Source organism: Camelus bactrianus, chromosome 4 (assembly GCF_048773025.1).
Source record: "Camelus bactrianus isolate YW-2024 breed Bactrian camel chromosome 4, ASM4877302v1, whole genome shotgun sequence".
NCBI lineage: Eukaryota > Metazoa > Chordata > Mammalia > Artiodactyla > Camelidae > Camelus > Camelus bactrianus.
The window spans coordinates 101602146-101615134 of NC_133542.1; positions in this window are offsets into that span (position 1 = coordinate 101602146).

Consider the following 12989-nt stretch of genomic DNA (forward strand, 5'->3'; position numbering starts at 1 on the left):
CTGCTGATGGTGTTATGTTGTCATTTTTATGGCTGAATAGTATTCCATTGTATAAATATAACACTTCTTTATCCAGTCATCTGTTGATGGACATTTAGGCTTTCTCCATGTCTTGGCTATTGTAAATAGTGCTGCTATGAACACTGGGGTGCAGGTATCTTTTTGAAGTACAGTTCCATCTGGATATATGCCCAGGAGCAGGATTCCTGGGTCATATGGTAAGTCTATTCCTAGGGTTTTGAGGAATCTCCATACTGTTTTCCATAGTGGCTGCACCAAACTGCATTCCCACTGGCAGTGTAGGAGGGTTCCCTCTTCTCCACAGCCCCTCCAGCATTTGTCATTTGTAGATTTTTGAAAGATGGCCATTCTGACTGGTGTGAGGTGATACCTCATTGTAGTTTTGATTTTCATTTCTCTGATAATTAGTGATACTGAACATTTTTTCATGTGCCTATTGATCATTTGTATGTCTTCCTTGGAGAATTGCTTGTTTAGGTCTTCTGCCCATTTTTGGATTGGGTTGTTTGTTTTTTCCTTATTAAGTTGTATGAGCTGCTTATGTATTCTGGAGATCAAGCTTTTGTCAATTTCATCTTTTGCAAAACTTTTCTCCCATTCTGTAGGTTGTCTTTTTGTTTTACTTATGGTTTCTTTTGCTGTGTAAAAGCTTGTAAGTTTCATTAGGTCCCATCTGTTTATTCTTGCTTTTATTTCTATTACTTGGGTAGACTGCACTAGGAGAACATTTTTGAGATGTATGTGAGATAATGTTTAGACTATATTTTCTTCTAGGAGGCTTATTATATCTTGTCTTATGTTTAAATCTTTAAATTTTGATGTCAATTTATCTATTTTTCTTTGGTTGCTCATGCTTTTGATATCATGTCTAAGTAATCACTGCCTCACCCAAGGTGGTGAAGATTCACTTCTATATTCTCTTTTAAAAGTTTAATATTTTTTATTGAAGTATAGTCCATTTACAATGCTATGTTAATTTCTGGTGTACAGCATAGTGATTCAGTTACACATCTACATACTCTTTTTAGATTATTACAAGGTATCCAATATATCCCTGTGCTGAGTTTATTTTCAACCCATATTTAGGTATTTGATCTATTCTGAGGTAACTTTTGTGTACAGTGTGAGTTAAAGTTCCAACTTGATTCTTTTATATATGGATATCTATTTGTGCCAGCACCAATTGTGGAAAAGACTACTCCTTCTCAATCAAATTATCTTGGTACTCTTTTTCATAATACATTGACTTGAAATGTAAAGGTTATTTCTGGACACTAAATTCTACTTCATTTGTCCATAGTATGTCTGGGGTATAAATTCTCCAACTTTGTTCTTTTTCAAGATGGTTTGGCTATTCCACATTCTGTGTATTTCCATATGAACTTTTGAATCAGCTTGTCAATTTCTGCAAAAGAACCAGCTTGGATTTGATAGCTGAACATTCCTTTATATGTTCTCTATGAAACTTGAGATAACCTGCTGACATCATAAATATCATAGACTAGATAACCGATGGGGATTAGCTCCAGTAAGTAGAAAATATTGTTTGGGGAAAGAAATTTGGGAAGGGAAACACAGAAGCTTCTGAGCACTAGAGAGAGATTACTGCCACCCAAACTTCCAGGGAATATAACTCTGGCATCACTCCATTATTCTAGGAAAATCTCATTTCAACCTAATCAATTTCTTATGAGGAGTTCCTCTATTCTCTCCCCAGCATCTCACATCGTTAATCCACTGCATTGCAGTACAACCAATGTCATCGGATACCAAGTGTAGTGACACTTATTACTCAAAACACATCGTTAACACAACGTATTCAATGCTGACAACCAACTTCACAGGCAAATAATATTTGTTGTATTGTACAGATGTAGACTTAAAGGGTGAGTGGATAACTGCTTTGTATGTTTAGGTAGAAAATGCTAGAGATGGGATTTGGACTAAATCCATGTCATGTTTAAACTTTTATTAATCAGTATTTAAAATTCCTTCCCATAAAGTATCCAATTAATAAATGTCCTTGGAATCAGTTAATTATTGAAAACCATATCAAACTTCAGCAGGGCCAACCATTTGTACCACCTTCCTAAGCACTTTGAGTGAGCATGAAACAGACTGTAAATCCTCGACTTTCCTGTAGAGACTCAAAGAAGCCCACCTACCACTTTAGAGAAGGCTACCTCCCATTTCACAAGAGCACCTGGCAGGCTTTGCTACAGTGAAATTACAGGATGTCTCAGTTGTGCTTCAAAATAATCTACAGAGAGTGAAATGAAGAAAGGATGTAGATAAAAAAAAAGTATGTTGAAAATTGTGGAGGACAGTGATTGATATACCAGGTCCATCATCCTATTCTACCTGCTTTTGAAAACCACGACCATGTCCACAATAAAAGTTTGTTTTCTTTAAGAAGCAGTTTTGTAAGTTTTTATCCCAACTGTATTTGGTTCATAATGTCTCTTTAACAGAATCAGTACCCCTCAGGAAAAAATAAGATAAAACAGGATAAAATAATACATGAAGCAAGGTAAATACCTAAATAAACAATAACTACATAAAGCAACAAAATTATTTCTTTGAGAACATTTTAAAATTGATGGTCCTAGCATTCCGGTCATGTGAAAGGCTCCAGTTTTCTCCGTTCTCCCTGTGTCTAGGTCACGGCTGCCCCTGGGCTACCTGACCAGTACAAAACTGCCTCAGTCATGCCTGAGATTTGGATTTATTTGCCTCTGCTGTTCTCCCAAGATACTCAACAACCTCTGACTGATATAATTACTTTATTGGTCAGACAGAACTTGTGTGGCTCAAGCTTCAATTTTTTTCCTGACACTTCCTTCACCCATGCTCTGACAAAGTCCTTTACTTCCTCTTAACTACAAAATTGGCCTTAGAGTATTTCTTGTAGACTTTCAACTGCAGGGAACATATTGGATCCAGAACCCCAAGTCCTATGCTCTGAAATCTATTATCTTTTTTTTTTGAAGCATAGTCAGTTTACAATGTTGTGTCAATTTCTTGTGTACAGCGTAATAATTCAGTCATAAATATACATACATATATTCATTGTCATATTCTTTTTCAGTATAGGTTACTACAAGATATTGAATAGAGTTCTCTGTGCTATACAGTATAAACATGTTGTTTATCTATTTTATATACAATAGTTAGTATCTGCAAATCTCTAACTCCCAATGTATATGGTATTTAATGTTTATCTCTTCCCTTCCCCCAGATGTCTGCCAGAGAAACTGGAAGAGTGAGGGTTGGACCTCTATTCTTAGGATGCTTTTAGAGCCCCTTTTTAGTGTTGCCCTTTCTTTGACTAAATATTGACTATAGCTCAATGTTCTCTGTGTTACAAATGTGGATTAGGTACTGGTGGGCTCCTTGAAGGACTTCATCAGAGACAACCCCCACTCCTACCTGTGGTAGGAAGGGAGATCTAGTCCCAGTTTAATTACTTTCCACTCTTTGCACAGCTTGAGCCTCTGTTAGCAGAACTATTCACACAGAAAGCAACCTTCTTGAGTGGGGTCCCTACAGGGCAGCTCAAGCCCACCTCCTTTCAAGTGTCTGAGAGACCCACAAAACCCCACACATCCCTGCTACACCATGAGGGTGGGAGGCTGACTGCTACCTGGCTGCTCTCTTTCCTCCCCCAGCCCTTTCTCCACACTGTCCTCCTTTTCCAATTACCTTACTGATCTACTCAAAAAGGCACCAATATCGTATCAGCAAATCATTTCATAAGAACACTTCCAAAAGGGAAATGAAATCCCAGAATCTTCTTCTCTCCCAGACATCCCTTGTCTCACAAATTATTCTCTTTGAACCACATTCACTCAGATTGTGGATTAGGGACATGCACCTCTTACTTGGCAGGAAAGGGCTGCATAAGCTGTGTCATTCTCTTCTAGGCTTTTGCATAGGACTTCAGAGTTCTTTGAAATACCTACCCTTCCTGTAGTGGTGTTACATAAATGGAACAGAGGAAAGGGGTGGACAGCTTGAGTAGTAGAACTCATTGAACCATGACTGACGAAGTCTTAGGAAGATCTTGGACCCCAATTATTCTGTACTTCCTTTAGGATATAAGGAGGTTGAAAGGTTTGAAAAGTTTTTGTCATCAGTTTAAGGTTCCCCGAATCAATTCCAGGTCATAGGGAAGTTTCATGGAATATTCTGTGATAATAATATTCTCTCCAATAAAACCCAGATTCAACCTTTTCAGATACTGCACTTCCTTGTGATGCTGTGGACACTTAGCCTTGTTATCTCTGGCTTTTAATTGACCTAGGTGCAGTTCACTGGAGTCATCTTTAATCATGTGTTTTCTGGACCTGCCACCTGTCTAGTTGAACCTAGTAAGTGGATGGAGAAAACTTAGATATTTACCTGCAAGAACATACTCCTCTAATAGTTTTTTAAATGAGATTTGAGTGATTATTAGTTCATCATCTTCTAACCATCTTGTTTGCCTTGTATTTCATCAAAGTTTGACAGCAGAAAGGTCACCAAATTCAGACATCTGTGCCTTTTGAAACTCATAAGATATCTTAAAACATCAGTTCCAGTAGCTTAACTAGTGGTTTTGTATTCTGAGTTATTCTGGGTTCCCCAAGTACTGCTTTGGGACTATTTTCTTGGTGGAGAAGATATCTTCCAAGTTGCGTGATTCTAGTATTAAAGGATGCTTCCCTCTCCTTTTCCTAAGCACCATTTCTCAATCATCAACATTTTCTGAAAGATCTCTGTGTCTGCTGTGTCTGGGATGTTTGCTTCAAGGGCCAAATATACACACAACAGACGAAGCAAAAGGCCTCGCTTTGCCTCACTGTTTAACAAGACCCACTACACAGGGCTCCAGGGATTCCTGATTCCCTTTATATTCCATGTGGTCTCAAATATATCCTCCATATTGCTGGTCTTTCTCAAATGAGTCATTATTTTGCCTTTGTATGATTATTCAGAAATAGTAGAATCCAAGAACCTACAAATTTACTTTTACTCTTCCAAACCTGGATTCCTAACCTGTATATAAAATATTACAGGACAGCTGGAAGCCTTAAAGGGGAAATGGAGAGACAGACTTTCCAATACAGTTAAAGAGCACCATTCTTGCCACTCATTGGTCATTCCATTTTTGTCATCCTTCCCATTTCAAGATATTTTCTTCCCATTGAACTCACAAGCACCCCATATAAGCCCAACTTAGATATTAAGCCTCATAGAGAGTAATTTTCACAAGTAGAAAACTCAAAATAAAAGAGGAAGAGATTTCATAGCTGCAGATTCAATAGTGATACTCATGGTTTTATGAACATTTGAAAATAGTAATGTTACTTCCTTAGTCCAAAATTCTATCTCAATAAAAACCTTAGGATAATTTTCAGTTACCAGATTTAGTCCCTGACTGATAATTTTCTTTCTTTCTAATGCAATCTTGACAGGTGGCATTTGGAGTCTCATTCATGGTTGATGCATGAAAATATTCATACCACAGGTTTATTCCTTTTACTGATTCTCTGACATGTCCTGCAAGACCATACTGGTGGCCCCACCTATTTGCCCCTGTGACACAGCTCATTCTAGATCAGCCTTTTTCCTTTCTGGCACATTCCATGTAAAGGACCCCAACTATTTGCCCCTATGACACAGCTCATTCAGAATCAGACTTTTTCCTTTCTGGCACATTCCACATAAAGGACCAGAAGTTGACTTTAATGCTGTAGTATTCCTTAGTCACCAATATGTCTATTTCTCTCCACAGGCATTCTGGAGTCTTTATTAAATTCTCCTACATGTACCACCTGCCATTACTTAATTTTCATCATTAAAAGAATACAAGCTGGGGATGAATGAAAAACATAAACTTATTTTTAAAAACACACAGAAAAAGATTAATCAGAGAAAAAGAAAGTAGGAGAAAGAGAAAGAGCTAAGAGAAAGATAAAGGACAAATAGAGACATTCAGTTACAATGATGAAAAAAACTGCAGAGCTGGAGCAGTAAATAACCAGTCTGATCTAGGAAGAGACCCACTCTCCCTTTTGATGCTCTGGAGAAAGTGGTGCTGGGACATCCATCACGGTGCGTTCGGCCCAGGAGCCTCATGTTGGTGACAGTACACCTGCAACTTGACTTAAGTTTCATCCCTCTCTCTTTCTCTCGATAGCCACATTTCTGTGCACACTGGGAGCGAAGGTGAAGATTACCAGCTCAATATTCCCAGAATAAACTACAATCCACTTACTATGAGAAAGTACTGCCCTTTCACACGGACTTGAAGTATAATGACCGGTTTCTACTTGCCTAATTGGCTCAATGTCAACACAGTATTTATTGTACTTTTTTCTAGCACATCATTTTAGGAATCATGTGTACTAAATATGGCACAGCGCAATTTTCTTCATATTTCACTTCTTACAGGAGAACTTAATTTTCAATGGAAAGGGTCTTATTCTCGGAAAGAGTTTATGAGTTTCATATTTCACTCACTCATGAGGAACTCCTCTGCATCTCCCCAGGATCTCTGCTCTCTTTATGGAGTAGAATAAAAAATGACTACAGCTACATCTGCTGAGCCCATGCTGAGTCACATGTACTCTAAGCAGTTTATAAGCATCATCTCATTCAACCTTCAAAGTAACCTTATGAAGGAGATAGGTCATTCCACTTCAGAGATTGTGAAACCAAAGCCCTGAGGTTAAAAAAAAAGTTACAAAGCTATAACTTTTCAGAGTTTCCTGTTTTTTTCTTAATTCTCCATTTTTTTAAATTCATAAACTTACTCCTAAAAGCCATTTCCCTAAATTTGTCTTTCCTTTCTTTAGAAGATGTCAAAAATTTCACCTAACCTTACACATATTCCCCAAATATCTGGTCTAACTCATATTAGGCTACTTTTGTTCTTCTGTGAGCTAAGAAATTCTAAAGTGTAGTAAAGTGCCTATGCACATTTATCATGTCCACATCTTGAGGATTTCACTTGAAATCTTGTTCCCTAAATGGATGTCCCCATCTTCAAAACTCAAAATCACTAATGGCCACAACACACAGCACCAAGTATTGGTACAGACAACAGATAGGGCCATCTATTTCCATCATTGTGGAAATAAGAGCAGGTCAGAGCACAGAGGAGACCTCCCTTCCAGTACAGGGTCACCTCTGGTCGCCCAACCCACAGAGGGACTGGAATCTGTTTCCCAGTCCCTTTCTTTCTGTTCTCTCCCCACATCAAACCCTGAAATTCCTGATTAATCCCAATAATAACTCTACCAGACACACTTTGATCATAATTATACAGTCACTCGGAGTTATCATGCAACTACCATAAACTGAAGAAGGACAGTTATCACAAATATGGAAAAATGTAAGAGCAAGAGCGAAAAACATAAAGAATACACAAATGATTAATACTGAGAACAGTTCTTGTTCTAAACAGAAAAAGAAAAACAGCAGAACCGTGATCTAATTTCTGAACTACATTCTTCCCTGTTCCTTCCAGGAAGAAACATGTCAGGGTGTAAAACAGCTCAGTTGCATCAGAGACAAGCACCTTCTGTTTACCATCAGAAAATATATTCCTGTGGACACCTCCTACCCACCCACCAATAAGGCTTCTACACATCTCAGATCTTTCTGCAACATCTTGCCATTTCTTAGTAGGTATGTTTTCTCTTAGAGGAGGCCTATTATGAAAATCCATTACTATAAGTCTGTTAATATTTTATAACACAATGGAAAAGTTTGTGCTCATCATTCAAAATAATATGACACTATAGAGTGGGATGGAAAAAATAGTCACACATCAACTCTCCTTTCTGTGTTCCCCTTTCTCTGGCTTGTATTATAAGTAAAAGTTGTCTGCCAGGGCCAAGACATACAGCTCTAGCAGGAGGCTAAACTGCATTCCTCCGTCTTTTTAACAAATGAGTCTGCGTATCTGTATGATGAGGTGTAGATGGGTTTCCCGGTATCCATACTTAACAAGTATTTGTCTTCTTTCCACGATGTCCCTCAAATGTACAGAATTCAAAATTGTTATTAATATTTGCTTATAAAGACTGAAGTTTGAAAGCTCAGAAATGTATTGTTCTCTCCAGTAAAACTTAAACATCTTTTTTGCTCTGGAATAAGGCTTATTAATAAAATACCTCTTAATGCTCAAATATCCTATTCACAATGCAGAGCTTAAGACCAGAAGAGGGGTCCAATACTCATATGTAGAAAACAATAGAACAAAACATCTACAGAGGACAGTGGAGAGGTTATCTGTACATCAGAGAAAAATTCTTGCACACAGGTCTCTAGAGAACACTCCCTGCTGAGGCTGAAAAGCAGTTACTAAGCTTCCCACACTCCTAACCCACGGAGCTTTCTTTCAGAATAATTCCTGGTGACTCTTAGACAATGGAAAATCTAAGTGGGAAGCCAGGATATTCAAACACACTATTTTCAAAATCAACATAATTAGAAAACAATGGAGAGATTAACAGAGAGAAGTAAACAAGTTAGCGCTGCTGTTCTCAGGAGCTGTTGCCACCATAGCCTCGTCCCGGGATCTCTTGCTTTGCAGAATAGACTCCACTGATTATTGCTACTGGAATATAACCCATTAATAGTTCATAAGTATTTTGTATCATTTTGAAAAGCCACTTCCTCTTTTCTGGAATTTCATGCCAGGTTACCAGATCTAATATTTCTGGGCCTCGTGGAGAACAGAGTCACTGCCGCTGACTAAAATCCATGAAGAAGGCAGGTCTCTGCACGTCATGATGCTAAAGCACATTCAGGTTGATCGGAGGGTTTAGGACTCCTAGCTGCCTTACCCATGAGGCTTCTCCAGAGAGAAAATATATGTGGCTATGTGTGCTATGTTGGGGAAGCAGGGCAGGGTGGTGGGGGTAGGGATAGTGGAGGGAGAAAGAGGGGGAGAGAGGGAGAGGGAGGGAGGGAGATTATGTTGGTTGAGTGTCAACTCAAGCCCTCTCTGCTCAGCCTATGCACACTTAAATAAGTATAGTGTCATCTTCTTCAACTATTTGCTAGCATCACAACATCTTGCTCTTTATTTTCTAGCTTCTTTGGATGGAAACATATCATCGATTTTGAAAGCTGTCTTCTTTTCCAATATACAGATTTTAAGCCATGCATTTCTCTTGCTTAGCAGTATCCCACAAATGTCATGTTTTTAAAACTCATCATTAATTTGAAATATATTCTAAACCTCCTTGTCACTTCATTGACATAGTGGTTATTTCGGATATGTTGTCTCCTTTCCAAACATTTGGGTATTTTTCAGAATACCTGACTGTTACTAATTTTTAAATTCATTTCATTGTGGTCAGAAAGCATACTCCGTGATTTCAGTCCTTTGCCATTTTATGGCTCAGCATAGTGTCTATCTTAATATTCCATTTGCATTTGAAAAGAGTATGATTCTAACTTTTTGGGTTTAGAGCCCCACAATGTCTAACAGATCATGTTGGTTGACAGTGTTACTCAAACCTTTCATGCTCTTACTACTATTTTTGCTATTCTTTCAATTACTGGGTAGGAATGTTAAAATCTCCAAATATAATTGTAGTTATATCTGTTCCTTCTTTTATACTTGCATGATATTCCTCATTTTTACTTAATATTTCCCTGTAACTTTTTAACATAGTTAAAATGTTTGTTTTAAAGGCCCTTGTATGTTGGATCCAATAATTGATTATACCTGGGGAGCCTTCTAATAACTGGATTTTCTGTTGATCTGGGGGGTCATACTTTTCTGTTTATCTACACTGTTTAGATTAGTGTAGATATTATTGTAAAATTCTAGAGATAGAAGTGTAACATTTTGTTTTGCCATTTATTACAAGACAAACCATGTCCCACTGAGGTTGTTCCTTCCATCAAGTTGAGTGACATTTGGACCAGTTTTAAATTAGGCTGAATTCACCTGTGATTAGCTCAAGCCAAAATCTCCTGTGACTGTGATTTTCATTGATCTTGTCATTATTTGAACTTGGAGGGGATGGGGCTGACAATTTGTATAATTTGAGATCATGCTTAGATTTAACTCAGGCACAGCCCTGTAATCTAAGTACTATGAGAAATCTCAAGAACACATTATTTCTTTCATTCTCCAGTCTCTTCACTGCTGCTCCCTGTACAAAAGTCAGAAGTGAAGGTTCCCTGAGAATTATTAAGCCCAGTGAGTTACTTTTACATTTGGGGATCTTCAGAATTTCAACATTATGCATCTATATCACAAGTCATTCAATACTCAGCTTATACTGTCTTGTCCCTCTCAGTTCTGTCCTTCTGTGGCAAGCCCATGTCTCCCTCTGCTCATTTCTAGAAACTGCACTGCAACTCTGCTGCCCTATGAAGGGTTCTGCTTTTCTCCAGAATTCAGTTCATCAAGGCTTCCTTGGCATCACTGTTCTTCATTAGCCCTATAGAAAAATCATCATTTTTTTTTCCAGTTTTTTTTCTTGCTTTTACCAAGGGAATGAGAATATTGTGAATTTTTTAACACACTAAACTAAAACAGAAGTTCTCTGTCCACATACTTTCAAAATTTATTTTAAGCATTTCTCACTGTTTCATAGTCATTCCATCAATTTTAGCTTCCTCATTGATTTTAGCATCAGAGCTTTCTGATGCTCAAAAATACCTGCCATGGAATGAATATAGAATTATAATAAACAGATTTGATGACAATGTTTCAAGCTCTACAAAAAACTTCACATTTTTATCATCATTAATGTAAAACATTATTTGATATATTCTAATCGGTCTCGAGCATATCTCCAATTCCCTGGGTTTCCTCGAATTAATAAGGTCCTCAACCTCTATTCACATGAACTTAGAAATTCTAGAATTTAATAGACACTCTTAATTAAATCTTGATAGATTTCTTTTTTTGGATTTTCTTTCTGGATTGCAGTTATTCAGAAAATAGCCTCTCTTCTATGGTTCGAGTATTCTATACACAGAACAAAGATATTAGTCTGAATAAGGCTATCTGATGGTAAAAAATTTCCTGGTGTGAGAGTATTTGTGCAGTAAGGGTATTCATGGAGTTCCCTGTCCACTGAAGACAGCAACCCAGTCCGTAAGGTCATGTTTGACCTTTCTAAATCTTCCACAGACGCCATCTTGCTGCCCTCAACCTTACTCCATGAATATTCTCTCTGGTCAATTCTTACTGGTGGCATCCATGCTCAGGCTCAGCTTACATACGCTAACGGTGGGATGAGCATGTGCCTGATATGCATGGCTGAATGGAAAACGCAAACAATGAGAAGAATGAGGTAGAAAAGTCGCAGAGAGATAGACAGCCTCAAGTTAAATCTTAATAACGGTCATGTTAAGAGCCTTTCACCACTAAACAACCACTAAATGCCACAGGCACTCGGTGGGTATTTACACACCACAGGCTTTTTCTCCTGATTTGCATTTTTCCTGCTCTGAACATTTCATTTAATAACCTAAGAACATTCCTTGTGTTTTTTATCAGAAGAGTATTTTTTTTTAAATAATTTCAACTGGGATGTTGACTACCTCCAAATTTAAAGAGTGCCTTTAACTCACTCCCCATGCCCCTTGTCCCAGTCCTGTGGCCTGGCATGCATCTCATCATGTTTAGCACCTGTTGGCAGAGACACCTCTACTCACACTATGCGCTTCTCCAAGATATCAATAGTCCTTCTTATAACTAGATTGCTAAGTACAAACTCGTCACGGTGAGTTTGGAGATTTCCTGATCATCAGTGTTCCTCCAGAGTCCTGTTGAAGAGGAACTATTGTTCACTTATTACTAAGCACTCAGACAGATTGGGGATGACACCTGTGAGCTCCCTAGCTGCCTCAAACTCCCTGCATTCCTATTTCAGAAGTGAGCCTTCTTGGACAATCCCACATGTTACACCAAACACATGGGCAGCAAAATAAAGAGAAAAAGAACCAGTGGTCATGAGCAGAAAGAGAAGAAAAAACAGGGGCAGTGGGAAGTACCTAGAGACATGTCAGGACTAGGTGTAGTGGATTTCTAAGAGCGTCTCTATCCATATTCATGTATTCAAAGATGGACAGTCTGAAAACATGACTATCCGTTCTTGGCTACATTCTCTCACACCAACTGAGATATTCCACGGAGTAGCTCTAGACAATTAGATTTAAAAAACACTCCAAACACACCAACAGCAACTTCCAGAGAATAAGCACACAAGAAACAGTTTAATAGAAATAAACAGAGGTAGAATGAGACTGGAGAATAATTTCATAGCCTTAGAGTCAACAGTGTTATTTTTGACATTTTAAAAATTTTGCCACAGTAATTTCTGTTACCCCAAATCTTTTACTCTTATGAGATACATTAAGAATATTCACAACAGTGAGGTTTGTGACCTTGACCTGTGACGTCCCTATTTGCAGTCACCCTAGATGACACATGCCTTGTAACAGACTTCCAGTGTTGAAGAGCAGATTTTATTACTATTGACCTCTGCCTTGTTCTTTGTTGTTTTCATCTAAGTTGTTTAAAAAATGTGCAGCAAATGTGGCCCCTAGCAATACATAATCTTTTCTTTCAATACTGTGGCCAGTGGGCCTCCATAATTGAGGACTGGATGGCTAACCACATTCAAACCAAGCTGTGATGGGTAAGCTCTCCTCTAGTATGGCCCTAAAGGGAATTACGTAAGCTATGTTAGAAATCTGAATGCCAATTAAAGGCATTTTCCCCAGTTAATTTCCTCAGAGACACCCCATGGCAAGATTGCAGGAGTCTGACTTCATGCAGTTTGCCTTTTTGTTTTGTTTTTAGGTGTGGGAATCAGCCTAATCTCTAATACCTTGAATTCCATCCATAAGTTATCCTTTTTTTTCAAATATTTATCCTTGACTCAATTAATATTCCAAAAATTCACCTGTCTGTAGAATCGGCCACCAAATCAGTAGTAATGAAA